Source organism: Macrobrachium nipponense, chromosome 40, assembly GCF_015104395.2.
Source record: "Macrobrachium nipponense isolate FS-2020 chromosome 40, ASM1510439v2, whole genome shotgun sequence".
NCBI lineage: Eukaryota > Metazoa > Arthropoda > Malacostraca > Decapoda > Palaemonidae > Macrobrachium > Macrobrachium nipponense.
Window position 1 is genome coordinate 38,360,801 of NC_061101.1, and position 27,842 is coordinate 38,388,642.

A 27,842-nucleotide genomic window follows, 5' to 3' on the forward strand; every position below is an offset into this window, starting at 1 on the left:
TATATACTGATCTATTTGTAGGTGAATGAAACACAATATTGAAAATATTAGATGGATTTATTCACAGAAGGCTTACAAAATATTTTGAATAGATAGCAAGAAGAGTATAATGAACTAAGGAAGCTACTCATGGATGAATGGTCTTTTCAGGTAATTCCATTTGTGCTGAGCAGACTCCACATCCCTCTTCAGGCACCAGCAGTAGTCGGCCAGAAAGTTGACAGCGTTCCTCTGTAACACTGATATCTTGGTGAAAACACTCACCCTGTTCTTCACTGAAGTCTCCACAATTCTCTGGAAAATAGTCCAGATGAGACCAGAGGAAGTGCATTTTCAATGACATGCAAGCACCAAGTTGGCGGGAATTCTCCATTAACTCATCAACCACCTTCTGATACTGGAAACTTCTGTGGTTGCCAAGGAAGTTTGCAATGACTGACTTAAGGGACAACTAGGCAGAGTTCAGCAGGATTCAGTGCATTATCAAGACTAGCGTCCTTGATGAGTTCCCTTTTTTGAGGACCACCAAATATACTTGCCTTAAGTTTCTCCATGCTTTTTGGTTGAAACTTCTGATGGAGGACAGCAAATCCTCTACCTTCCCTGTCCAATGCCTTTACAAAGTTCTTCATGAGACTGAGTTTGATGTGGAGAGGTGGAAGCAATATCTTTCTAGGTTCAACAAGAGGGTGGAACAGAACGTTGTGTGACCCAGGTTTTAATCCTTGTCTTCATGGCCACTCTTGCCTAACATAATGCTGGTCATCAGCTCGGCTATCCCATAAGCACAGACATCATGGATACTTTGCGTAACCACTTTGAAGTCCTAGGATGAGTCCAACAACTTTAAGATCTCCACAGATCAACCATTTATGTTCCTGGTAGTTCAGAGCAGACAACAGATGTCCCATGCTTTTGTGGGATTCTTTCATTTCAACTATCAAGACTAGTATCCTTGATGAGTTCCCTTATTTGAGGACCATCAAACATACCTGCCTTAAGTTTCCCCATGCTTTTTGGTTGAAACTTCTGATGGAGGAAAGCAAATCCTCTACCTTCCCTGTCCAATGCCTTTACAAAGTTCTTCATGAGACCGAGTTTGATGTGGAGGGGTGGAAGCAACATCTTGCTCGGTTCAACAAAAGGGTGGAACAGAACGTTGTGTGACCCAGGTTTTAATCCTTGTCTTCATGGCCTCTTTTGTCTAACATAATGCTGGTCATCAGCTCGGCTATCCCATAGGCACAGACATCATGGATACTTTGTGTAACCACCTTGAAGTTCTAGGATGAGTCCAACAACTTTAAGATCTCCACAGATCAACCATTTATATTCCTGGTAGTTCAGAGCAGACAACAGATGTTCCATGCTTTTGTGGGAATCTTTCATTTCAACTGAGTCCCCAACAGTGATCGATGACAACTTACTTCCGTTATTCAGAAATGCCTTGAGACTTTTGTTAGACGAGTCATTTAAAAGTCTCCATTCCATAGCATCACACTTCAGACCAAGTAATTCAAGTCTCCACTCCATAGCATCATACTTCAGACCAAGTCATTCAATCAGGTCAGCAATATTGTTACAGTAGACCAGTGAAGATGCTTCATCAAATGTGAAGAATTTTCTAAATTCTCTCTCGCGGTCCCGATACCAATAGAATGTTGTTCCTGGTGCCAGTAGACATTTCTCTCGAAGATGAAAACCCAGTAGCTGGGCAGACTCCTTGGAAAGGTTCAGGTCTTGTGTCAGGTCATTGAGCTCGGCTTGGATCAAAGGCGCTGGTTGATCGTCCTCTTCTGACCTGCATACACCACACTCGGCTGTATCAGTCATGTCACTAGATTCGGAATCAGAACTAGATTCCATGGTGACATTTGGCTTAGGAACAGGAAGATCAGGGCCATGGGGGACTAGCTTTATGGCAGAAGGAACATCAGGTATTGTACATGGTGCTTGTTCTTGCGATTGATGCCTTTTAGGTTTGTCATGCAAAAGTAGCAGTTGGTAACTTGATCTTTCCCTTCCCTCCACACCATAAGGAAACCAAATGGCATACTCTTCCTTTTCTTGTTCCTCCAATCTGATCCTTTTTTATACATATCTAGATCTGAAAAGAAAAATAAAAATAATTATTAAAGTTTACCCATGACCCGGTTTTGCAAAACAAAGCCCATAAACGCTTGGATAATTGCGATATTTTGGAAAAATATGTTGGAATAGAAACAGACTATATCTTAGAAACCAGACCTGACCCAGGAAATTAACTGTATTTCTTAATTCAGCATGCAAAAAGGGCCCTAAATCAGTTGGAAAACTCTTGACCTTTGTAAAAAAAAGTTTTGAAAAGCAGGCCAGTGTTATGTGATTGGGGTATTTTAACAAGATAAGGTGATTTCTGATTGCTTCAAGTTCTTTAAGAAAATCTGGGGAGAAAATTCTCAGGGCTCTAAGAAATAAGCTACTTGCTGTGCCGAGTTTAACTGATATGTCATGATAGCTGTAAAATGGTATGTATGAAAGTGAAAATGTCGCTTTGAAGAGAGTGAATTTGTAGATGGTTATTAGTTCTGATAATTAAGACATCTAAAAAGGGCATTTGGTTATTGTTTTCCCATTCTACTTTAAATTTTAGACTCGGGACCAAGGAATTTAATTTTTGTAAAAAGACATCAAAATTGCCCCACTCTCTTTTCCAGCCTGTTAAGATGTCTTTTACATAATGAAGCCAAATCATATCTGCAGGTTTGATAAGGATTATAGTTACTGTTACGAAATACTCCATATATAAGTTTGCTAACACAGGACTGAGCTGACTCTCCATACTGCAACCCAATTTCTGACAGTAAAAGTTATCACCAAAGGAAAAGACATTATTAGTGATGCAGAGCTTTACAAGTTGCATTATTTTACTCAATTCTATGGGGAAGTGGTCAGCAAATGGCTCTAAGTTTATTTTTGAGGAACGTTAATACATCTTTTATGGGTACTTTCGTGAAAAGAGAGGCTATGTCTAGGCCGATAAGTTTTATGTTATATACGAGGATATTTGCCGACCTAAATTTGTTGCAAAAGTTTTCTGTATGTTTTATATGACTAGGGGGAAAAAGTTCCTAAATAGGGGAAGAGTAACTCAGCTAACCATTTTGAAATTCTGTAGTTAAAAGCTCCAGTACACGAGATTATGGGACAGAAGGGGATGTATTTTTGTGTTTTGGGGAGGCCATAGAAATAAGGTAATGCGGGATTGATTGCTTTAAAGGTTTCCAAAATTTCTATATTTTTCTTACTTTTACTGATGTTTCTTGATTTTTCGGAAGCAATCTATTAGGACATTATGGCTTAGGTTTTTCTTTAATTTCTCATAGGTAGTTGTATCATTTAAAATTCACTGATCTTTTCTTGGTAGAAATTCTTGCCCATTAACACAATTTTACAGTCTTTATCTGATCTAGTGATGATAATGTCTAGTTCGCGAAATGAGTTTATAGACATCATAAATCTTTTAGGCAGGGGGTGTGCGTTGTTTTGTCTGGTTAGGATGTTTAGAAGAATTCCCTTAAGACATATTTCGTCTTTCTTGTAATTGTTGTTAGTAATGAATTTATCACATGGTACTAGGAAGTCAAGTTTATAGTTTCTATCAGGTTTAAAGGCAAATGGGATTGGTTATTAGTTAGGAGGCATATGGATAGATTCATAGGTTTGTTTTGTTGACCTCCTAAATGGTTCCAAATACTTTTTTCAATTAATGAGTTAAGTTTATGAACAAGCCTATTGTAATGAATAACAGTATTGCAAAAAGCTGAGTTGATACAAATGAGGATCTGAAGTGATGAGACGGAGGTGGTTGTGCTGAGCCTGACTGATGGTTTATCAGTGCTTGTAGATGTCGTCCTTCAGCAAATATCCCCATACATAACGTAAAACTTCTCAGCCTAGACATAGACTCTCTTTACACAAAAGCACCCATAAAAGATGTATTAACGCTCCTCAAAACTAAACTTGAGCCATTTGCTGACCACTTCCCAATAGAATTGATTAAAATAATGCAACTTGTAGAGCTCTGCATCACTAATAACATCTTTTCCTTTGGTGAAAACTTAAACCGTCAAAAATTCGGTTGCAGCATGGGGAGTCAGCTCAGTCCTAGTTAGCAAACTTATGTGTGTAGTATTTCAAAACAGTAATTATAATCCATATCAAACCTGCAGATATGATTTGGCTTTGTTATGTACAGGACATCTTAACAGACTGGAAAAGCGAGTTGGGCAATTTTGATGTCTTTCTACAAAAATTGAATTCCTTAGTCCCAAGCATAAAATTTAAAGTAGAATGGGAAAACAATAACCAAATCCCCTTTTTAGATGTCTTGATCATCAGAACTAATAACAACTGCAAGTTCACTGTCTTCAGGAAAGTGACATTTTCACCTTCATACATACATTTTTATGTCATTTCAGTTAAACTTGGCATAGCAAGTAACTTATTTCTTAGAGCCCTGAGAATTTGCCCCTAGATTTTCTTAACAAAGAACTTGAAGCAATCAGAAATCAACTTATCTTGTTAAAATACCCCAAGCGCATAATAGAAAAAATCATACATAAAGCAGTGTATTTTCTACACACCCACAGAAAACAAAGAAAAGGAAAAATTCACAAACAAAATCATAATCCCTCACATGGATAATTTACAAGAGATCACACAAACATTAGGCCACCCTAACCCCTTTGTCTTCACTTAACCAAATACACTGGGGAAATCCTTAATTAATGTTCAGCAGAAATCAGTTTCTAAAGATGGAGGAGTCTGTGAAATCCCCTGTAGGGATTGTGATAGGTCATACTATGGATTCACAGGAAAACCTCTCTTGGAAAGATTTACTCAACATAAGTGCTCGGTTAGATATGGACACACAGTTCAGCAGTTTTCCATCATATATATAACACGAACCATGTCATGGATTGGAACTCATCCCAAATTTTATGCAAAAGCAGCTGTTGATACAAATGTCAGATGTTACAATCTTCACTGATAAAACAATAAGATAATATGATCAACCTTTCCAATAGAGCCTGGGACTCTGACAATATAGACAATTTCTTCCTTAAAGCAATGATGAAGCGGATTAAGACAATTGACAGAGCCAACGTTGGCTTAGCAGTGACCTCAGGCATTACCTAAGGGAATATCTCCCACGATATATTTCGCAAATGTGACTTCTGTCACTCCTACTTGATAAGGGTGGGAGTCAGTCCACCGAAATATGGTCCTTAGGTTTAAACCAGAGAGTTTTAATGGGCCTATATTACTTTATATATATATATATATAATATATATATATATATATATATATATATATATATATATATATATAAAACATTGCAAATATTGACAAGGCACAGGTCATGAATTAAAACTAATTTTCGTACAATATTTTCATATTTTACAACAGCTACTTACAGAATTAAAGCTTTCAGTCATCAGACAACAACAATCCGTATTCTTTGCATTTGTTTCATAAGTTTTGACAGCTTAAATGTGTAACCTTAAGGACACGCATAGTGGAGTAATTCCTCATGAGTTATGCATCTACTGTATTAAAAACGTCGACTGTAATGTATTGAATACTTCATAAATGTCATTATTCCTAATTTCCTTTAGCGCTTTGTTAAGATTCCAAGTTACAGTAAAAGTCTCCCTATCTACTGTAACCTAAGAAAGTTATCAAATATTGTACCTGACTCTCTTTCTACACTATAAATGATGTTTAAATAAGCGAATGATTCCCTCTGGTATGTGCTTCTGTTACACAGAATAAAAATAGACAAATAAAAAATTGCATGAGAGGAACATGCAAACTGTATTCAGAGAACTCTGAAGAGCGACAAACTGACAAGTCGTTCCTTGCACCATTGCAGCGATTATACATAGGTATGCCGGCTTCTCCACGGTCATGATGATGATGATGACCGTAGCAGATGTTTAATAGTCTTTCTGCTGCTTTTTCAAGTACCACCCGTTCTCTGTGTCCACGTACTTATTATCTTTTTCAACTACTTATTATCTTTTTCCACCAATGCGGAACTTAACGCATTTTGTTATATAGCTTTTCAATTTGTAATAATTTATCTTCTAGGAAAATTTAGTCAATATAATATAAGGGCTGACTACACTAATGATGAAACAGTAGAACGAACTGCAGACTTGTCTTCATTTTATTTGCATTTCGTGGCCGTGTCTCACTTGTTACAGTAATGTCATGCTGTTACCACTGAAACTTTAATACATTTCTTATAATCTTAATGGGTCATTACCAACGTTAGTAATGATATTTTCTTACTAATGATATGAAAAGTAATTTTAACTAAACAAACAAAAATAACGAAAACGTAAATGGGGAAATATATTAAACCAGTCAGTAATGTTGATGAAAGCGTGAGTTTAAGTATCACCATTAATGGGGAGTGCCAGTGTGTCTCTGTCTGTGTTTGCTGAAAGGTTTAAAAAGCTTGGGAAGGGTAGCGTTAGTAGTGCCAGGAATACTTAAGGGACAGGAGAAGAGTAAAATTAGATTAGAGGATTGTACTGGTAAGACTGAGTGACGCAAGAGAAAAAGTTGTAATACTGAGTGGTACAGAATACAGGTTTCTTAAGAGTTCATAAGAATGAAGGGAGGATAATTAATATAGTATGATTGGAATGGGGCTCGATTGTTGGAAAAATAACTTCCAAAGGACATTCACAAATATACTTGAGAAAAGGAAAATGATTAAGAAATACAGAGTAAATGGAAGAGGGAGTCGATGAAAGCAAAGCAAGAAGAATATCTGGGGATCTTTGATCATTATATGGTTGGAGCATAATTTAAGCTGAAGAAGAATGAGTGAAAATGTGGCTATAAACGTTATGAAGAAAAGAAAAGAAAAGAAAAAAAAAGAGGATGGGTTACGAAACCGAATTACAGGCACGGAGGTGGCAGGAGTAGGTAAGAAGCATTTAATATTGGTCCAACAAGACACACGGAAAGCTTGTGAGTATGAGAGGGCAAGCAGAGGGAAGAGGCACAGAAATGAGGGGCCTATTGCAGGAAAGAAATAGAATATTCACGTGAACGTGGATTACAGAAGAAAGGATATACCAGTATACGGAAAGATAAGGAAGGTAGTCAGAAAGAGGAAAGAGCCAAATGACACAAACAGGGAAGACGTCAGTAGATAGTCGAGACTGCTTGTGGAAACGACTATTGAGAATTTTGGGTGAATAATTAATTAAGGAATAAAAGAATGGAATTATACCATAAGTGACAATGTGAATGAAAGGCTGACCACGGTCTGTAGGGTATGCCTAATTCAAGTGTATGATAGAGTACATATTAATTCAGTTTTATATGCAATATATGAGCAAATGTGTCGACAAGTACTTTACGCAAACACAATACAAATGATCCATGCCACGACGAAATCATAAATTAGGCCATATTACGATCACATTTTGAATTATGAATTCATCTCAAGAAATGTCTACCTTTATCTTTATTCCCGAGAATTACTCTTGGGTCATTTATATATTATATGATTTTTTTTTCAAGGAATCATTAACCTTTAGCCAATAATAAGGCACTATACAAGTTATGCCTATACGAAAATGTGAACCTTTGAGAGAGAGGCAATCTACGAGGGGTCCGAAAGAACAGAGTCCAGCACAGATCTAGGCAACGGTAAAGGTCAATAAACAAAGTAGAAAATGGAATCAGTCTTACATGTTTCTACACACGCTACTGATAAGAGCTCAAGATGCTTGACTTAAGGAAAGAATTCTTTCGTTATATTCAGCTTAATGCCTAAACTGACCGATAAAGAAAAAGCAAAAAACTTGAAGCATTTTCTTATTCTCAAACGCCTGTCATACCTGTCACACTGCAAAACACATTTACGTTGGGATCAACATTAGGTGCAAACGCGCGCACGCAACCGAAAGCGTGACGCCAATTCAATTCCGTGAAGCATCACCGACTTTAACGATTAATTTGCCCTGTCATGCATATTTCTGTTGGGAAGAAGCGATCGATATGCAAAGTGTGCATCTCTTATTCACCTAAAAGACCGTGTCGAGATTTTTTTTCTCCGTAAGGATAACTGTAATAGGATTACTACTAAGGCATTCATATTTCCGCCAGTATTAGTAATAGCACCGAGTATCATTTACAGCAAAGGTTTTATTAGCAAAGCATTGTACTTTCAGTCATAAAGAAGCTGTTCGTATAATTTTGAGATTTCTTTTAAGTTTCATTCAGTATGGAAAATAATAAAGTCCTTATTACCAAATTAATAATAATAATAATTTAAAGTCCAGCGATTTCCGATAACTTCGACAACTGATTTCGACATAATCAGGTGGATGGCAATCTAAAGCTGGACAGTGACCAGTCTAAAAAAAGGTTACCGTGTGTGGGCCCAGTTTTCGTCCTCAGTCATAATCATGTAAAAGTGGTTCACAGACTATACAAGGGGACCTGCAAGAAATGCTTCTATGGCACATTTTTGGGTGAATTTCCTCAAGCTTAAACGCTAATCTAATTTCTAACTGTCTATTGACACTAACAAAACTACAGCTATGAACTTATTGATGCCAACGGCCGAAGGCAAAGTTAGCTAGACTTTGGAGAGAGAGAGAGAGAGACCTTACAGACCTTACATCTTGTTCGGGTTGCCCCAGGTCCCTCAGAGAGAGAGAGAGAGAGAGAGAGAGAGAGAGAGAGAGAGAGAGAGAGAGAGAGAGAGAGCTGTCACTATAACTTGAAGGATATTCATCGTCACAGAAGGAAATCATTGAAAATGTAGAACAGCTGAACACTTTAATCTTCCAGTTATAAATATTGACAACCAACTGACAGTTTCAAATACTCTTATTTAAAAGGAAGTGATTATCCTGAAGGGTCAATCATTCACTTCCTCCATTATTAAAGCCCACAAAACTTTGAGGAAGGAAGTGAAGAAACTCATTTAACATGATAATATAAATCATAAATGATTATTCATTGTAAACCAACAAGGATAAACCATCAAATGATGATGAAGATATTTCAAAAATTATAATAATGAAAAACTTCATTGTTCGAGTAAAAGAATACTTTCCTACGCTTATCTTTTTCTTTATAATATATATAGTATACATATATGCATGTATTTACACTGTATGCATATACACTTAATGTTTCTTTTTCCAAGCATCCTAAAGTTCGTCATCCGTAACTTTACCTTTCATTACATTTACATTAAACACGCTTTGATTCGATGATACGAGCTTATTAATTATCTGCTGCGTTTTAATATTAAGTAACCAGATGAACAACTACGTACATAAAATCATCCAACTTATTTACTTTTCATTCACACTGAAGATCTAAACCCCCCAGAATAGAAACTACAGAAAAGAGAAAATGGTGACTCTCCCATATGGCGAACGCTGTGGACGACGTTACCCTCGAGCGTAAGCGAATATCCCTAGTTTGTCAACTGCCCTTCGGCAAAAGCAAACATCGAATTCAGTAGCATGCATAGTACTTTATTTAGCATTCAGTTTGCAGCTTTCATAAAAACCATTGTAAGACAAGTTTTTTCTGATACAATATCATATGGAAGACTAAGTTTTTATTTTATTTGATACAATATCATATGGAAGAAGGTTAATTCGTTGTATAAAAATTATACTTCATAATGAATGCAATGCTCCTTATCTACTAGTGAAATCAAGCATGAACATCACCTCTGACTGTCTGACATTCCATAGTTCAGTGAATAAGCGAAGCTCCCGGTTACAACGCTTGCATAGTGGCCCTTTAACAGCTAAGCCCTTAATAAATACCAAATGCTTTACCAGATCACGCTTGCTCGGGGGCCCCTGAATAACGACCTTCACGAATGCCAGACACCTCCACATCCGATAATTCACAATACCAAACTGGTTACCTAGCGCTGACGAGCAACGGATTACTGCAATGACAAAGGCAAACAATTGGTTGCGTTTGACCCCCTCCCGCCAATAATCCCATCTGCTTAGAAAACTCAGAAATCTCAACTTTAAAATCACGTCCCCTGAAGAGAAGAGTACAGGGGCTCAAGGGCTAATTCTGACGGTCTAAATTAAACTTAAGTAGTAGGGATACCAAGTGAATTTCCTGACCCATTATTTTTCAATCTGCTATACGTTCATGCCCCTGCACATGAGCGCAAATGGAAGCAGGTGAGAGAGAGAGAGAGAGAGAGAGAGAGAGAGAGAGAGAGAGAGAGAGAGAGGGGAGTCTATGCAAACTGAAAGTATTAAAGGAATATAATAAATCAACAAGCAAATAAAAGCATATCGCTCTGTCGTTATTAAACAGGAGAACTTTAAGCAGCAACAGCAGCACCAACAGAGAGATTAGAAGAATGCGAATAAAAACACCTTAAACAAGCTGATCATGGTCTCAGATAGGGGACAAGGAAAGCAAGTGGCCTCTTCATCAAATATAACATCACCATCATGATCAGGACGGTTTAAATAATCATCGGAAAAACACAAATATAACAAACAAAAACTCGCAAAACGGGACTGGGTTCATTCTCATTCAAGGAAGGATGTGCACGTTGTTTCAAGAATGAATTCACACCAACTTGCTCTCTCTCTCTCTCTCTCTCTCTCTCTCTCTCTCTCTCTCTCTCTCTTCACGAATGCACTGCTCTCATTCGCAACGAACAATGCACTAGAGATCTCTCTCATTCTCTTTCCGCGGACATATAGCACAACCCTCTCTCTCTCTCTCTCTCCCCATGAACTAGTATATTGCTTAATTAAATTAGTAGACTTTTTTAAGAGTTTGTGAATAGACATAAACATTCATCCTCGCAACATTTAATTTATTGGAGGAGCTAGATAGAACGTATACTCCCAGATTAAGTTTGCTCCCCAAAATTTCCGTCTGGATCAGTGTTTGGGTGAAAGTGCATTGGCCATTACCCAATTTCACACTAAACTTCCCAAATAAATCTGTTCAAGATTCAGATGGTCAACAGAGGTGATTCCGATCTGGTTACTAGATGGGATCTTATTATTCGCCAAATTCTTCAAAAATTCGCCGAGGACCTAACGTTTCATAAAAATTTTGGTTTCTGTATTTGTTTATACAAAATAAGAATAACGTGAAAAGAAGAATAAGTAACCTCGGTGGATATTAAAAAGCTACATCATCATCAGCCTAAATTAATAAAATGTAGAACTTAAAATAAAAGATTCTCTCTCTCTCATACAACTCCATGCTATTCAAAAAGAAAAACTGACGTTGCATTACTACTGTTGATCTCAACTAAGAATGACGCAAGCCAAAATATGATTAGTGGAATCATGAAAATATATATGAATAAGCATGAACGTCAGGTTACAGCGCACTCATCAAATACGATGAGAAACGGAGCCGGCAGATATAAAACAAAAGTGAAGAACGAGGAAACGTTTAGACATTTGAAGCAGCAAACCATTAAACGCGTGATAAAACGAGCAGCTATGCAATAGCTTCTTCAAGGCTAGCATAGATCCGTGTTCTTTACACACGCAAACAGATTGTATTACTTGGCTTAAAGATCGAGTAGAGATTATAGTGCATGATTAAGAGCTCATGCATGAGCAAAATCAATTAGTTACTTTGCACATGCCACACCGTTGTCCACGAATACATAGAGAAACTTATAGTGTGTGTAAAAGTAATTTGTATTTATATGATAGTGTAGACAATCTTCTACTTCTCAATACGTGCTTATGAATATAGAAGTGTAGCAATGAAATGCAAACCATAATTTGATGCGCGTATATGCATGGCAAGAATTAAGCAGCGAGCATACACAGACAGAGCAAAGAGTTCAAGCACACACACAGACACACATACACACGTGTGTAGGGTAATAGTTGTTAAGAGCGGCTCCAGCGGCCAACACCGACGCTTAATCAGAGGCATTTCCTCACCATCTCTCACACCAACAGGGCATTAACGCACTAACTCAATGATGGCTCTCCTGCCATGACACTACCATGATAAAGCTCGCCATGGGGGACATTACTTAAAACACTAAGACGACCGAACAACCAAGACACCAAATAACATTCAAATTGGACGAGACACAGGCCCTCAAATAATCAACAATATCATGACAAACAGCTTTTACGTAACATCTAACGTTTAGGCAGAGTCAATTTCATACTACTATACGCTTGTTTTACAACTGCAACAAAGCAAACATGCATTCTAGTAGTTCAGTTTCGAATTATATTATCAAAGGTGACACTTATTTCCTTCGGTAAATTCTATCTCTTGACACTGGAAGCAATACTAGTAGCTACACTAAATACACAGACGCGCACACACAAACATATAATATATATATATATATATATATATATATATATATATATATATATATATATATATATATATATATATAGTGCAGTAATTACACTAATAATTGTATCTTAACTACTGAATTTTGCATACCTAATAACAGTATATATTATGTTTTTATAATTGTTGTATGACTATAAGTGTCCTTTCGAACAATTAAGTCTACAGTTTACCATCGTTCCTGAACCAAAAAGCTGGGTTCGAATCCTGGCCGGAGCAAGGGCACTTAAATTACAATTCCCTCTGGAAGTATAATTCTTATGAACTGTGAAATCGATTTCAGCGAATTTGCAGCTCAATGTTTGTAAGTATAAAAAATTTATGGGCATGCGTAAGGGGCAGTAATAATTCAGGGGTGGGCAACCTGTTGCTTGCGAGCACCCTCCTGCCCTTTGTTGGTCTGACAGTATTCTTCAGGGGAAGTGAATTTAGTGCTCGCCAGCACTGATGCAGCACGTTTCATAATCAAAAATTTATAAATAAATTCAATTTCGTTAAACTGTCAGGGTGGCGGTAGACAAAAAACCCATCACCTAACATACCACTGGAAAGAAATGTAAAATTTCTTTAACCTCAAATAACCGTTGAGTGCACACACACGTATATATATATTAGAAAATTTGTTTAACCAAATAAAATTATAACTTCATTGGCTATGTGTTTTTCTGGTATCTATAATTACATTTTCATGCAGCATAAACTTACTGTACTTCACTTTGAGGAAATGGAAAGAGATTTGCTTAAAGTGGTTCTCTTATTAATAAAGCGGCCCACACACGCTCAAATTTTTGGTCCAATATTTTGATGTCAAATTATTTGACATGAATTTGATCGTGTGTGGCGTAATTTGATGGCCTAAAAGGTTTGATGTCAAATTTTTTACTGATATGATTTCAGTAGATATTTTTTGAGCCAACGTCAAATAATTTGTGCGTGTGTGGTACCTAGCAATAATTTGCGCAAATTAGTTAGTGATTAGACATAATCTGAGGAGGACGTGCGCGGCTCATCGTCATCATGGCTCCAACAAAACATGAAAAGAAATTTCTTCTTGAGCTTAATGATGTTTATAGAAGTTTACCACAACTTTGGAACATTAAAAGTGACTGTTATAGTGACAGAAATAAAAAAAATATGGCATATGAGACTCTTCTACAGAAATTCTCTCTCTCTCTCTCTCTCTCTCTCTCTCTCTCTCTCTCTCTGTACAAATGGTAGATTGTTGTGTTTATCTTATTCATTCCATCTTGATGCTTAAGACAATATCTTTTTATGTCTTATTCACTTCCTCGTGCTGAAGTCCTGCATTTATATATATATATTTATATATAATATATATAATATATATATATTATATATAATATAATATATATAGATTATTATATATATATATATATATATATAATATACAGATAATAATATAATAATATCTCTCAAGTGAATGATTGCTGGCGCAAAATGGAATTCACGTAATAAAGCTGGTTTCGAAATCTTGCGGTAATGCAACACTTGCGGGCGGACAGACTTGACACGTGACTCAGGGAATCTGGCAAAAGATCCCAGATTAGTCAAGATAAAAGAAAAAGGACTTCTTGCGCAAGTTACGATTATTCAGTTCTCTCAAAACTGGGGCGCAAAGGAACTCTAATGTTTCAACTGAGGTATGCACTGAAGACTTAGTCTTTAACAAGTCACAAGGGGAAGCACGTGGCCCGATGAGGACAAAGGGCTTTTGATGTAGGAGGGATAAAAGAGAGACTTGAAAATGAAAATAGCAAGAGTCGTACGGTAGTAAAAGGTGCTGGTTTGGAGTTTACACTTCTAGACGTACCTGGATGCCATGTTTAGTATGAACCTTTGTGGAAAAGTGCGGCGTCCGGCTTGGTCTCAGATTTGGGCGCGCCAATAACGCCGTTAGGCTTAAGTGTCGGAGGCTCGCTGGCTGGACATCCGTCCGAGGTCACGACTGGAGTCGACTGAGAGCGATACTGGTTCTCTCGTACCGCCTCGGGCACTGCCTGAAAGTGATAAACAACCAGCCAGCAAATTGGGAAGGAAAATAGGTCTTATTGTAGAGGTCCCTAAAATCCATCTCGAGGCCTAGCTACTCTTGTGACTTGCCTATCTTACCATAAGCTTCCGTCAGACGCGGAAATTCCTTCCTACGACGTTGCTCTCTCCCAAAATCAGTTGCTTTAGGAGAAGGCATGGCTGCTTCTTTTATAACTACAATTAATTAAAAACTGCTGGGAAGGCGAGGCGTTCAATAAACGTAGCAGCTCCCCCTGTTAAGAAGGCATTCACTCCCTTTCGGGCATGAAGGCCTTGGCTTAAATAAGTTGATCGTCTCGACTACCCAGTTCTTTTACTCTAACTAAAGTTTTTTGAGCAGCGATACAGCTAACTACAGTGGCCTACCTAACTTATAGGTGGAGATGCTAAGTGTACTAACTTAATGGAGTACTTCTTTCTGCTACTACCCTAATGCCCTGGTACTAAATCATTAGCCTAACCTACTCAATACAGTTAATTGGGGACGCAATCATTCCAGAGTGTGGTACGCACAGCAGCGGTTCGTCGACCGAATTGTTAAAATACATTAGATGAGGTAATGATGCGTGAGGATGATGAGTGGTTAGTGGACCAGGATGGAAATGTAATGAGGTAATTATATTAAGTGAGGGTTAGTATTACAATTGCTAGGGTTAGAGGGTTAGTTTACTGGCAAGAGAATCAGGCTGGCTACCTTCTCTGGGTAGGTGCCAGGATCATTCTGCAAATGAATGTGACACTGTACCTCGGGCACAGGTGTCAAGGAGAGCATGTGGCTCTTTGGTTAGTGTGTTAATGATTTGTTACGTCCCTTCTTCTTCTTATTCCTCCAGGGCCTGGCCATACCAGTCCTAGGAGTAGACAGAGGCACCGACTCTGGGGTAAGGCCAGAAATGCCGTCAGGAGCAGAGGCAGTGGTAGCCTGAGGGATTGCAGGAGACCTACTTCAGTATCTGTAGCAACCGTCGTAGAGGTGGAACCTACTGCAGGGGAGGCCCTCACTCCGGCTGCTGCAACAACCGTCGTGAGGGGAAAACTCCAGGCTGACTCCTGGTCGGGCAGTTCCTGGTTTTCCAGAGGAGGTACGAAGGTAAGGTCTGCTGAAGGTTCATCCTCGGACAACAGAGGTAAAGGTGAAGAAGAATGATGGGCTGGAGATTGGCCATGGGCTGCGGTAAGCTCCATGCCTGTTGGAGGATCTCCTGTAGGAGGATCCTTGATAAGGTGAGGCTCTAGCTCGGGGCCAGGCGCAGAGGTCAAGTTCGGTGGTGGCTCTACGTCCAGGCTGGACGGAGCTTGGCACTGCTCAGTGCTGCCAAGTGGCACTGGCAGAGAGTTGAGGTCGACTGGACCTGTGACGGGTACCGGAGGTGCAATACCTCTCAGCGTGTCCTTGGAAATGGGAGACAGAGGCTCCTGTCTCTTTTGGAAGGCTGAGCCTTGTAGAATATGGTCAGTGTCCGCTGCTGGTAGTCGGCTAGGGCACCTAGGCCAATTCGTGGAGTGCCCTAGTACGTTGAAGGTTTTGCAACGGAACTGTGAATGATCAATCTCCCTCCATTGTAACGGGGAAGACTGTTGGTGGAGGAAGTAGAATTTCGATGACTCCTTGCTTTGGAGTGATTTGTTGAGGGGTTAGGACCCCTAGGCTTTTTGAAACGAGAGGGAGACTTCATGTCTTGCCCTAGGAGGAGGTCGTAACCTCCTGGATGTAGTTGCAACTGCAAGAGTACAAACCTTGGAGAAGTGAGGTCTGGTGACCCTCAATTGACGGTCGGAAGGATCAGCTTGATATGGTTGATACCTTCAATGGTTATTAAGTGACGTCTATCGACGTTAGCCCCTTGGGGGATTCGGTCTTCCCGTATCAGGGAGATTTGGGCGCCAGAGTCGTAGTAGGCTCTGACGTGGCTTGGCTGATAATGACTTTGGAGGGGTGCGACGGTTATAGGGCCCTTAGCCGGGGGTCCTAGTAAAGAAGGATTGATAACTGCCATTGCATTGGCGGGAATATTGTGATTTGCGCACCCTCCGTAGTTGGCAGACATGTGACCCATGCGGCCACAGTCTCGGCAGAACTTGTTCCAGAGCCTCTTCCGTGGCACTGGACTGTAAGGCCGAGATGGCCCCACAGGTTGCGAATCTGTGGAGTCACCAAGGCTGGCAGTGTGCTCTGGCACAGGTGAAGAGTCCTCTCTGGCCGTGATTTGACGTGGGGAGGTTAAGGAAACCTCCGTTGAATCACCCTCGGAAGCAAGTCCGGGGTTAACTGGTGGGCTTACCTCTTCCAAAGTGGAGGAGGTAGGCGGTAAAATGGTAAGAGGCTGAGAGGATGCGGCAGGAACTTTGGGCTCTGACACTGGGTCAGGGCCAGGTTCACAAATAAAAGGGATGTCTGGGACATCGGAGGTACTACCCTCTGAATCTAAAACTGACTGATTATGAGGCATGCTGCAGGGATCCGGTGCATCTGGTAGTGGGAGCTGCGTCCAGGGGAGATACGGCTTTAGGAGATCTTGGCCCAATATTACCTGGTAAACATAATGAAACTGGTCCACTACACCCAGGCGGCACAAGGTGGTTTCCCTGGTCTCTTGGTCCAAAAAGGGCATTTCCACATTCAGAAGGACCGAAGGAACAGAATAGGGGTGACCGTCAATCCATTCAAACTGAATTGCTTTGTCCGTCTGGATTTTGGCACCCCTAGGCAATGCCTTTCTTGCAATGAGGGAGACCTGGGCTTCGGTGTCGGCCATGACTTGTACCCACTGATAGGCCATAGGAGACTGTTCATCAGGCAGGGCCATATGGTAGCCTTGGAGAAGTTCACCCTGGAAGCTCTCATCCCAAGGTAGAGATCGACTTGGGCACTGGTCTGAATCCACGGCATGCCCACGCACACAGCAAGTAGTGCAGAACCTCCGCAACCACCTCTTACCGGGAGTCCATCTCATGGTCTGGGTCTTGGAAGCTTGCAGAGAGATTTCGTCATCTCTGAGAGCTAGCTCATGCTTTCTCTCTTCTGCTCTTTCCTTTCTCTCTGCTTCTCTGGCTTTTCTCTTGTTTTCTTTTTCTTCCCTTTCTTGCAGGCGCGCGGCATCCTGCTGCGCCTTTATCCACTGGTCCAGTGCTGGTCCAGTGTAACCGGCCTCCTTGCCCAGAGTTATAAGGGTGTGGAGCTTCTCTAGCTCTATGGCAAAGAAGTCGCGGGAAGCAGGGGGAGACATTTCCCTTAGGCTGTAGTAGAGGCTTTGATGAAAATGAAAATAATGGCCAGGAAGGGTACTGAATGGAATGGGAGTGCCTACTGTGGAAAGTGGCACTCACTTGGAAATGGGTTCTGCGACGTGGTAGTGAAAAAAAGTCTGAAAAGACTGGGTGCTCTGTGGCACTTCGGGAATGGCACCTTCTGATGAGGCGGAAAATCAAATAGAGTGTGCGGCGTACGTCACACTTAAGGGCGTTCCTCACTTGGGAGATGCTGGAATGGGCTACCTGTAGGTCCAATACAGGTGCACGGCACTTTCAGGAGACGTTCCTTTTGGGACAGCACTAGTAGTGCTGGTGTTGCGGCACTTCGGGAGGCGTTCCCTTGATTGGGTGATCCGGGATAGCAGATTCACTAATGGATTGGGCGTTCCGTAAGGACGGACACGCAGGTTTGACAGCACTTAGGGCTGGTATTGCGGCACTTACGGGAGGCGTTCCCTTGTTGAGCGTTCCGAAGGATCACTGACCCTTGTACATGGACACACTAGTTACTTGGGCGTTCTGTAAGGACGGACACGCAGGTATAGGGCTACCTGTACGGCCTGTACAGGTGCACGGCACTTATGAGGAGGCGTTCCTTGTTTGGAGCACTGGTATCGTGCTGGTGTGTCCCGTCCTACGACACTACATACAGTATACTCAAGTATACTGAAATGAAATGGCACTCTGTTCGTGGCAGAGTGTAATGGTGGAGGAGAGAAAGTAAAAGGTGGGAGTACTTCAGCAGCCAGTCGATGGACAGTGTCAAGAATTAGTGGCACTGTAAAATGGTAAGACCTGACGTGCACTGGTGGTGGCCAGTCCTAGACTGGTAACGACTTCCTTGATGGAAGTAATGAAGGTTGCGGTGGCACACTGTGCGGTTTGTGCTTGCGGTATACGCAAGTCTTTTGTGATAAAAAATGGAAAAGACCACTCGGGCAACGACAGGTAATAGTGATTTGAAAATGCTCAGTCCCTCGCTGAAGTACTCGGTAAATGAAATAAATGCTTGCAAAGTGCAATGGACACAGGCGCGTACGTATCACGCTCAGTGTAAATGAAAGACACAAGATACTAAAATAATGTTAGTTCTGCATTCGTAATGGTAATAGATGTAGTACTCTTGGCTTCGTGAATAATGGGTTCTCTCTCTCTCTCTCTCCTCTCTCTCTCTCTCTCTCTCTCTCTCTCTCTGAGAGGGTGAAAAATGATATATGACAAACTCCCTTGTATTTAATTGAACTAATACTTTTAGTTTTAATACGACGCAACTTGCGTTGAATGATTTACTTACGTTAACGTTTAATGAAAGAATTGCTTTGGAATACGTATTATTAAAATGATAACGCGCTCGCGGTGAACGATGTTTACGTTAATGGTAGCGGCTTGCGCTTATATGAAATGATTTGCGTTTCAATATGAAATTTACAACGATGCGTTTTACGTTAACAATTCTTGTGATTTACTCTTTGAAGATTTACGTTAACTTTACGTAAGGATACTAGGTCCCTGTGACAAGTGAAAATGACGGTAAGGATTTTAAGCTGAAATGTTAGCAAACATTTGTAAATGGAAAAGGTTACGTTTAGTACGAAAGGAAATGAAACTTTCGCTCAGCGAGCGTGTGAGCGATGCTAGGTGAGACGCGTGGTGAGGCGAGCAGAGCGGGTTGGACAGCGTGTCGTTCAAACAGCTGATTTTCTGTAAACGCGAAGGCAATTTACATCACGAAATTCTAATTTCTTATTCAAGGCGAATTACGTTAATTTCTCTAGCAGAACGATAGATACTAGTACTGAGATTAATATTATTTACGTTAAACTTTCAAGACTTACGTTACTTTGCTTAAATCGTTGAGATAATGCTTAAAGGGATAAAACATGGCTGCTGCTTTGAGTGAACCAAATGTTGGTTGAGATAGCGCATGTGCGAAAGCTTACTAAGCTGGCCTGAGAGAGCGGTTACCAACACTTGGAATGAAAACTAAGTTAAAACGAATTCCCCTAACATATCACAGACAAAAGAATTATACACTTCTTTTGCCGAAACTATTAGTAGAACACTCCTAACTAGCTAGGCTTTCTAACACAACAATAAACCATGGCAAAGCACTTCCTAGTTTGATCTGGTACTTTCTGGCATCCATCTAATATACGTGCTCGTGTGTCTCGTCAGACGAGAACAATGCAAAATAAGAGAATTCACTCGGCGCTCTGGCCGTTACAATATAATAATATTTCTCACTTAACACTTATTTAAAACACTTCGTAATAAAAATACTTAAACGTACCTTAAGCTAATATTGGTTATAAAATAATCATATTATATGAATGGTATACCTTACCGTGAGTCAGTGTCTTCCGCTGCAAGTGTGCTTTGATGTGCGCTTTGTAAAAACATTTACATTCGTTTTACAAGGGATAACGCGATTTACAAGCTTTTTTTAAGCAAGCCCAGATTCGATGCTGGCAAGCAGTCGTCATTGTTACGTATGGGCCCGGCCTTGAAAGAGGCTCCGATACGTAAACAGAAATAGTTGAGGGAAAACAAAGTGAATTGCTTGAACTTACCGTAAGAAAGGATTTAAAGTGAACATTAACTCTAGAGGAAAGGTTGCCAGAAACTCAGCTAATTACTTTACAGCTGTTTATTTACAAGAGGCTGCTTAAACAGCCAAGGTTAAATATGCAACTGGTCCCCACATGGACTAATAATATCTCTCAAGTGAATGATTGCTGGCGCAAAATGGAATTCACGTAATAAAGCTGGTTTCGAAATCTTGCGGTAATGCAACACTTGCGGGCGGACAGACTTGACACGTGACTCAGGGAATCTGGAAAAAGATCCCAGATTAGACAAGATAAAAGAAAAAGGACTTCTTGCACAAGTTACGATTATTCAGTTCTCTAACACTGGGGCAAAGGAACTCTAATGTTTCACTGAGGTATGCACTGAAGACTTAGTCTTTAACAAGTCACAAGGGGAAGCACGTGGCCCGATGAGGACAAAGGGCTTTTGATGTAAGAGGGATAAAAGTGAGACTTGAAAATGAAATTAGCAAGAGTCGTATGGTAGTAAAAGGTGCTGGTTTGGAGTTTACACTTCTAGACGTACCTGGATGCCATGTTCAGTGTGGACCTTTGTGGAAAAGTGCGGCGTCCGGCTTGGTCTCAGATTTGGGCGCGCCAATAACGCCGTTAGGCTTAAGTGTCGGAGGCTCGCTGGCTGGACATCCGTCCGAGGTCACGACTGGAGTCGACTGAGAGCGATACTGGTTCTCTCGGAATCACGGGGCTTCCATATACCGCCTCGGGCACTGCCTGAAAGTGATAAACAACCAGCCAGCAAATTGGGAAGGAAAATAGGTCTTATTGTAGAGGTCCCTAAAATCCATCTCGAGGCCTAGCTACTCTTGTGACTTGCCTATCTTACCATAAGCTTCCGTCAGACCGGAAATTCCTTCCTACGACGTGCTCTCTCCCAAAATCAGTTGCTTTAGGAGAAGGCATGGCTGCTTCTTTTATAACTACAATTAATTAAAAACGCTGGGAAGGCGAGGGCGTTCAATAAACGTAGAAAGGAAAATATATATTATACCATATTATATATATATATATATATATATATATATATAATATATATATAATATATATATATATATATAGTTATGATGAATAATTATCACATCGAACCGTGAATCACGGTTCGATGTGATAATTATTCATAACAAAAGGCTACGTGCTGTCAAACGCTCGAATTGGCTAACATGGTAGACGGGGTTTCATATCGATTCTAATTACGAAAGCACCGAGTTCGAGGGTGATTTGTAAGGTCAGAATCGATATGAACTTATAGCGTCTCTGTTGGCTGATTGGATAGCATCACTGACTGTCTGATTTCGTCCCCGTCCACTTGGAGGGTGGGGGTTCGATCCATGGGGGGATGAAATCATTATCAACTAAAAAATCCCCCTTCGGTACATGTATGAAAATATATCATTTGGGAGGTAGAGTGAATTTAGATATTAAAGGACATTTGTAGCTTGAATGATATATATATTATTATATATATATATATATATATATATATATATATATATATATTATATATATATAATAGATATATATATATATATATGATATATATATAATATAGATATATATATATATATATATTATATATATATATATGATAATATATATATATATATATATATATATATATATATATATATATATATATATATATATATAATACATATAAAATCAAATACCGAACCAAATAATAAAAACAAAGAGAAATTGTATGGTAGTGACCACCATCAAGAGAGATGAAAACTGATTTTAATCCAAAAATATGACTACACAGCATCAAATAATGTACATGATTTGGAATTAATTAGTATTCATTAGGTTATCAGTAAGAGGAGTTTTACCAATGGCTGGGATAATCCTATAAATCAATATACCGTTAAACTATAATTCAATGCACTGAGAGTTCAACTGAATATAATAGTAAAATTCTATTTAGAATGGCCTAGAAGCATAAAATACCGTACCAAGTATCGAAACTCAAACCTCATTACATTCTTTACAAGTCTAAATTGATAAAAGCAGCTTTTATCAATTTTCTTTTTCAAATACCCAAAATTAAGCTAGGGGGCAGAAGCTCGCACCTGGTCTCTTGCAGTAACAAGAAAGAGGCAAACCACATGCACTGATGGAAATCTTTATGTAACATTTCTTGGCCTTTTCTATAAGAACTCACTTCACAATTTACAGTTAAAGATCTGTGAATACAAAGTTTAAATTGTAATGCTTGTAAATGCAAAGTGGTTACAATTTTGTAGATTGCATAGTTTTCTTCCCAAAAAAATCATCTTTATACATCATAAAAGGGCAACAAAAGATTAATTTTATATTGAGTCAAGCAATTAGGACACCTCATGACCCTAGGTGACCATGCTTATTGGATTGCTTCTTCTGCATGTTCTGGTTTGTTTATAATTTAAGTGTATTAATATTCTTTCCCTTTCCTTTTGTAACGACTATATCACAGTAATTATTTGCGTTCCCATATATATTTTGTTATGGCAAAACAATGCTAAAAAGTGTAAAGTACCTATCTTTTATGGACCAAGCAAATGAGATAGCAGGAATAGGCGTAATATAATAGAAGGAATAAACTCAGTTCAACTTGGAGAGTGAAATCAGAGTGTTAATATTACAACCAGGAGGTTGTCCGAGGTGTCATGGTAAGACAACAGAGAAAGGTATAATGAGTGTAAAAAAAATAAAGGACATATTAAAAATCTAATATTTCAATGCTATGCAGCCCTTTATAAGGAAAAACTGTCAAAGCGGGAAGTAAAAGCAGAAAAGATTTAGGAAATGGATAGAAACCCCTCATGTCTGCTGGAGTTCAGCCTCATACCCCGATGGCTACACCACTTGATGATCTTTTTAGGATCTTTGTTATGGCAAATAATTGCGCGAGATCATCGGCAGCCTAGACCAATGCTCCCGGCACCATTAGACCAGAAACAACAAGGGCCAGCAAAGGGTAAAAAAGTCAAATATAATCTTCTACTGTAACCTTGAATAATAATTCACACCTTAGACTCGGATACATATTTCAAAGCTGGAAATACTGACCATATACAGCTCGAGCATAATTAATTTCAATTGTTAACCAGCATGTAACGACACTGATTTCTAATGAAACACGGAAAATGTATTCCCACCAAAGAAGTAAACACCAATACAGCAGGAGTAAGGAACTGAAAAAAAGCTTTGGTAACTAACTGCCAGTTATAATGAAAAACAAAACAATAATGTAAAGATTGCAAAGAAACACAATATGCTAAGAATGTAAAGTCAATATAATTGACCAAAGATAATTAATAACAACAATGAAAATATTTGTCTTACAAACTTGTCTGAATTATTTAAACTATTTCACAAGAAACTTAAAATGAACAAAAATGAGAAAAAAAGGACATGTCTGGTTTATTTGCCACTGAAGCGCCTAGTGAGCTAATTCAATATATCTACGACTTCAACTACTAAAACTGCAGATCCACCATTGGCATGCGCTAGACCACTGTATGTATTGGTTATTCAGTAGTGCACAAGCTGTTGAGTTCTGTGCACTATACTTTTTTTTTTTTTTCTCGAATCACCTTCCGTCAATGCTTGTAAACCCATCCTTCACTTTACCCTCAATTCACGTAATGTACTTTCACTTATCATCCCAGAAAATAAATTGAATTATAATTTTTCCATTTCACTAAAAACAAGCTATTTTGGTGGCCGCTAATATATCCCACTTTCTCGTTTGGCACGCTTCTTCCTCATAATTTGCTCAATGATCCAGCTGACCTTAATTCATTACCTAGTCTCTGACTTGCAACTTTATTCGTCATTCTAATATTTAATTTTAAAGTCATTAATTACTAGCGTATCCTGAGCACCCTGCTGTTACCGACTCTCAAAAGCTTTCCCGATCTCTGCTCTGACGTTTCCTCCTTGTCATGGGTTTCAAGCGTATCCATTCGTTTTTATTACCTGTCACTAACCAAATCAGAAGTACGATTCTAAGCAAATGTGTATCCTGTATTACAATTAAATCCTCTACTGTTCTCTAACAAAAAATCTACAGAAAGCCTACTTTAATAATCTACAATTCCAATAGCTTTGAAGAGATACCATTATTATTCATACAATGCATTCTCAGCACCTACAAACGATTCTCTAAGAGAGGCGGACGAAAATCTTACATTATTAAACATTTTACATGCTTCACTTCATCTTTATCACATACATAAACAGACAACCCCGATATACAACCCTACTTACCTAACCGACTTTATTTTTTTAAACATCACACCAAATAAAACTAACTTAATGCACCAGAAAAACCTATGACATAATGATCATTTATTTATCTAAGAAGTAATATATAAGTTTACGCATATACAAGCATAGTCAATATGCCATTGTACGAATACACAAACAAACACCCATAATATATATAATATATAAATATATATATGTATATACATATATATATATATATATAATATATATATATATAGATATATATATATATATATATATATATATATATATAGATCATTAAATGCTTCTCACGTATTTTACTTATTACTGACAAAGAAAGGGGTAGGTCTGTTTACGAACAATAAGGGTAACGAGGGAGCGAGTGTGCGTATGTGTAATTCAAAGAACAGTACTTTTTAGAGCTTTCAAAACAATAGACAGCGGAGGAAAGAGGCAGCTCGCGAGCCTCTTTGGTCTCAACCCTCCTTAATTGAGCTCAAGGGGACTAAATGGGAGAGGAGGAGAAAGAGGGAGAAAGACAAGAGAGAAAATGAAAGAGAATTTTATTTTACATTCTGAAGGCTCAGAGAGAGAGAGAGAGAGAGAGAGAGAGAGAGAGAAGAGCGGAGTATTTTTATGGAAAAAGTTTCATGAATGTTATCAAAAAGTAAATATTCTTCCTGAAAGAACACGAAAGGAACTGGTAATACGTAGAGGGGGAGATGTTGTCTACTCTGAAGGAACTAAAACACTACTGCAGTGCTTGTGGAGATTTCCAAATTATAAATATCAACAAATATTCTTCCTGAAAGAAAATGCTTGGCACATTATATTACTTTATGTTTCAATGAGAGCAGACGCATGTCAGTATGATCAACAGTAATTATACTGTGTGGAGCAGCGAACAGGTAAGGATTATAGAAGCTTGCATTATAAGAGTAAAAGAAGCTGTTGAAAGACAGATTCATTTATTGGTTTTTAGTTTTCTTTAAAAGAGGAATACTGAGATCGCTATTTGTCTCTCCGTCTGCACTTTATCTGTCCGCCTTCAAACTTTAAAAACTACCGAAGCTTGATTTGATGATCATCGACCCTCCAATCAGCAAACATACCAAATTGCAGGCCTCTAACTTCAGTAGTTTTCATTTTATTTAAGGCTAAAGTTAGCCTTGATAGTGTGTCTGGCACCGCTATCGGTGCCAATAACACAGCCATCACCGGGTCGTGGTAGGGAGTTTCATACTGCATTATACTCTGTACAGAAAGAAAACTCTACTGCGCTGAAGTGTTATACTTGTAAATTGTGATCGGATCAACAATGGTCACTGACGCGAGTATTGGGAATAGTGTGGATACGAGGATAACAAAAGAACGAGATATATCAGTTACAAGGCAAATTCCCACAAAAAGAGAAGTCACTAGCAGTAGCGGACTTGATTTATGAAATTAAGGCTGTGAAGCCAAGCGCTGGGGCACTCGCTCACTGGCCATCAGTGCTTAAGACAGTGAGAAGAATTTCGAGATCCAGAAACATAGGAAATGGAGTACAAGAAGCAATAGTCAGAGAGAATGGCCAACAATACTGAAGAAACGGAGCGGGAAAGGAAGTAAAGTTAAAAGCTAAAACGTTGGTGTAGCTATAAGTTGAAGGGATGCTGCAAACATCCTTCAGTAATGTCTAAAGTGCACTAAGTTGAGGTGGCCTGACATTATTTCCTCTATCAACCCCCCACCACCTCTCTCTCTCTCTCTCTCTCTCTCTCTCTCTCTCTCTCTCTCTCTCTCTCTCTCTCTCTCTCTCTCTGGGGAACTCGCTAGAGAAAAATTGGTGCGATCATGCTTAAACCCAAAGACTACTATTCCGTAGGTGGTTTTATCGCTAACCCCCAGTTTGATATCAAATTCTGTACACTATATACCTCCAAAACTTCGGAGCTAAAAGGAGGTTGCTGAAAAAGTCGTTTCAAGCTTTCAACAATACACGTACTGTACAAGATTTGGCCCATAATTAAACATAGAGTAAGAGTTGACTTACATAGAATGTTAATGAGAATGAGGTATAAGGGAAAACATGTATTTTACAATCATTAAATGGAATGGGCAACCAATAAAATAGAGGCTTTCGAAAAATACAAAATTTGAGCCTTGAATAACTCAGTAATTAAAGAGTAGTTTGTTTACATTATGCTGGCAACAATAAATCTTTAAACCGATATTGGGTTTTTTCAACTTATTTGGTCTCTGCGAAATGACATTAATTTGATAGGGCAAGGGAATGACTACATTCCAAGCAGCGAAACCAAGCAGTGGAAACTAAATATCTTTCGTAGTAAGTACTTTTTAAAAGGGCTGCTTGTCATTCAAAAGACAGAACAAACAAATACCATGACAGAAGGCAGGTCACACTGACGATTACAAAATCCCCAATTTTGGTACAAAATTACTGCCAACGTGAACTATCCCGCAACTTTCTATAAAAACTGTTTCAGTTCAAGACATGAGTTCAATGGTGAGAGCCGAAAACCGTCTGAAAATTTACAATTTATCGTTATTTTATGTAAAAATTTCAGTTTACTATTTCTGGAGTGTGATTTCATTTGCGGACCCAAGTTATTATTTTTGCAATAAGTTAAAGTCGTACTTGCACAGTCAATACGTGCAAGTCATACAGTATGCAGACTAAGTTATTATGCATTCAATAAGTTAAAATCTTATCTGTAGTTAGGGGATTACTTCTGTGACAAACTGAAGTTGATTCTGTTTACTTTACAGCATGCAACCACAGTTTTCTGTAGCAGCTGATGTAACTTTTTCGTTTCTGACATTGTTATAAAGATCATAAAAGAGTTCCTTTTCCAACTGCATTCATTATCCAGGACACAAGACAGGCCGTTGCAACTTCCTGACAAAGAAGTGTGTCCGTTTGGAGTTGATATACACGACTATGATATCCTTAAAAAAAGGATAAGACCTTTGTAATGAACATTTTGATAAACATGCTGTAACCATGCCCAAAGTGCTAAGTACATTAAAGATTACACCAAAGTGCTAAGTACATTAAAGATTACACCAGTCATGCAATCTGACTACAAGCCATACCTTAAATTACACGTAAAATGGTTGAAATTGTGAGTCTAGCTCACAGTTTATAAAGACTACTAAAAGGACAATTTATATACCTTATGGAACTTTGTCATCTGATAGCCTAGGCTTAGTCCAAAAACTCAGCTATTTAGTGAACCTAGGCCCAGACAAAGTAAACTTAGTTTTGG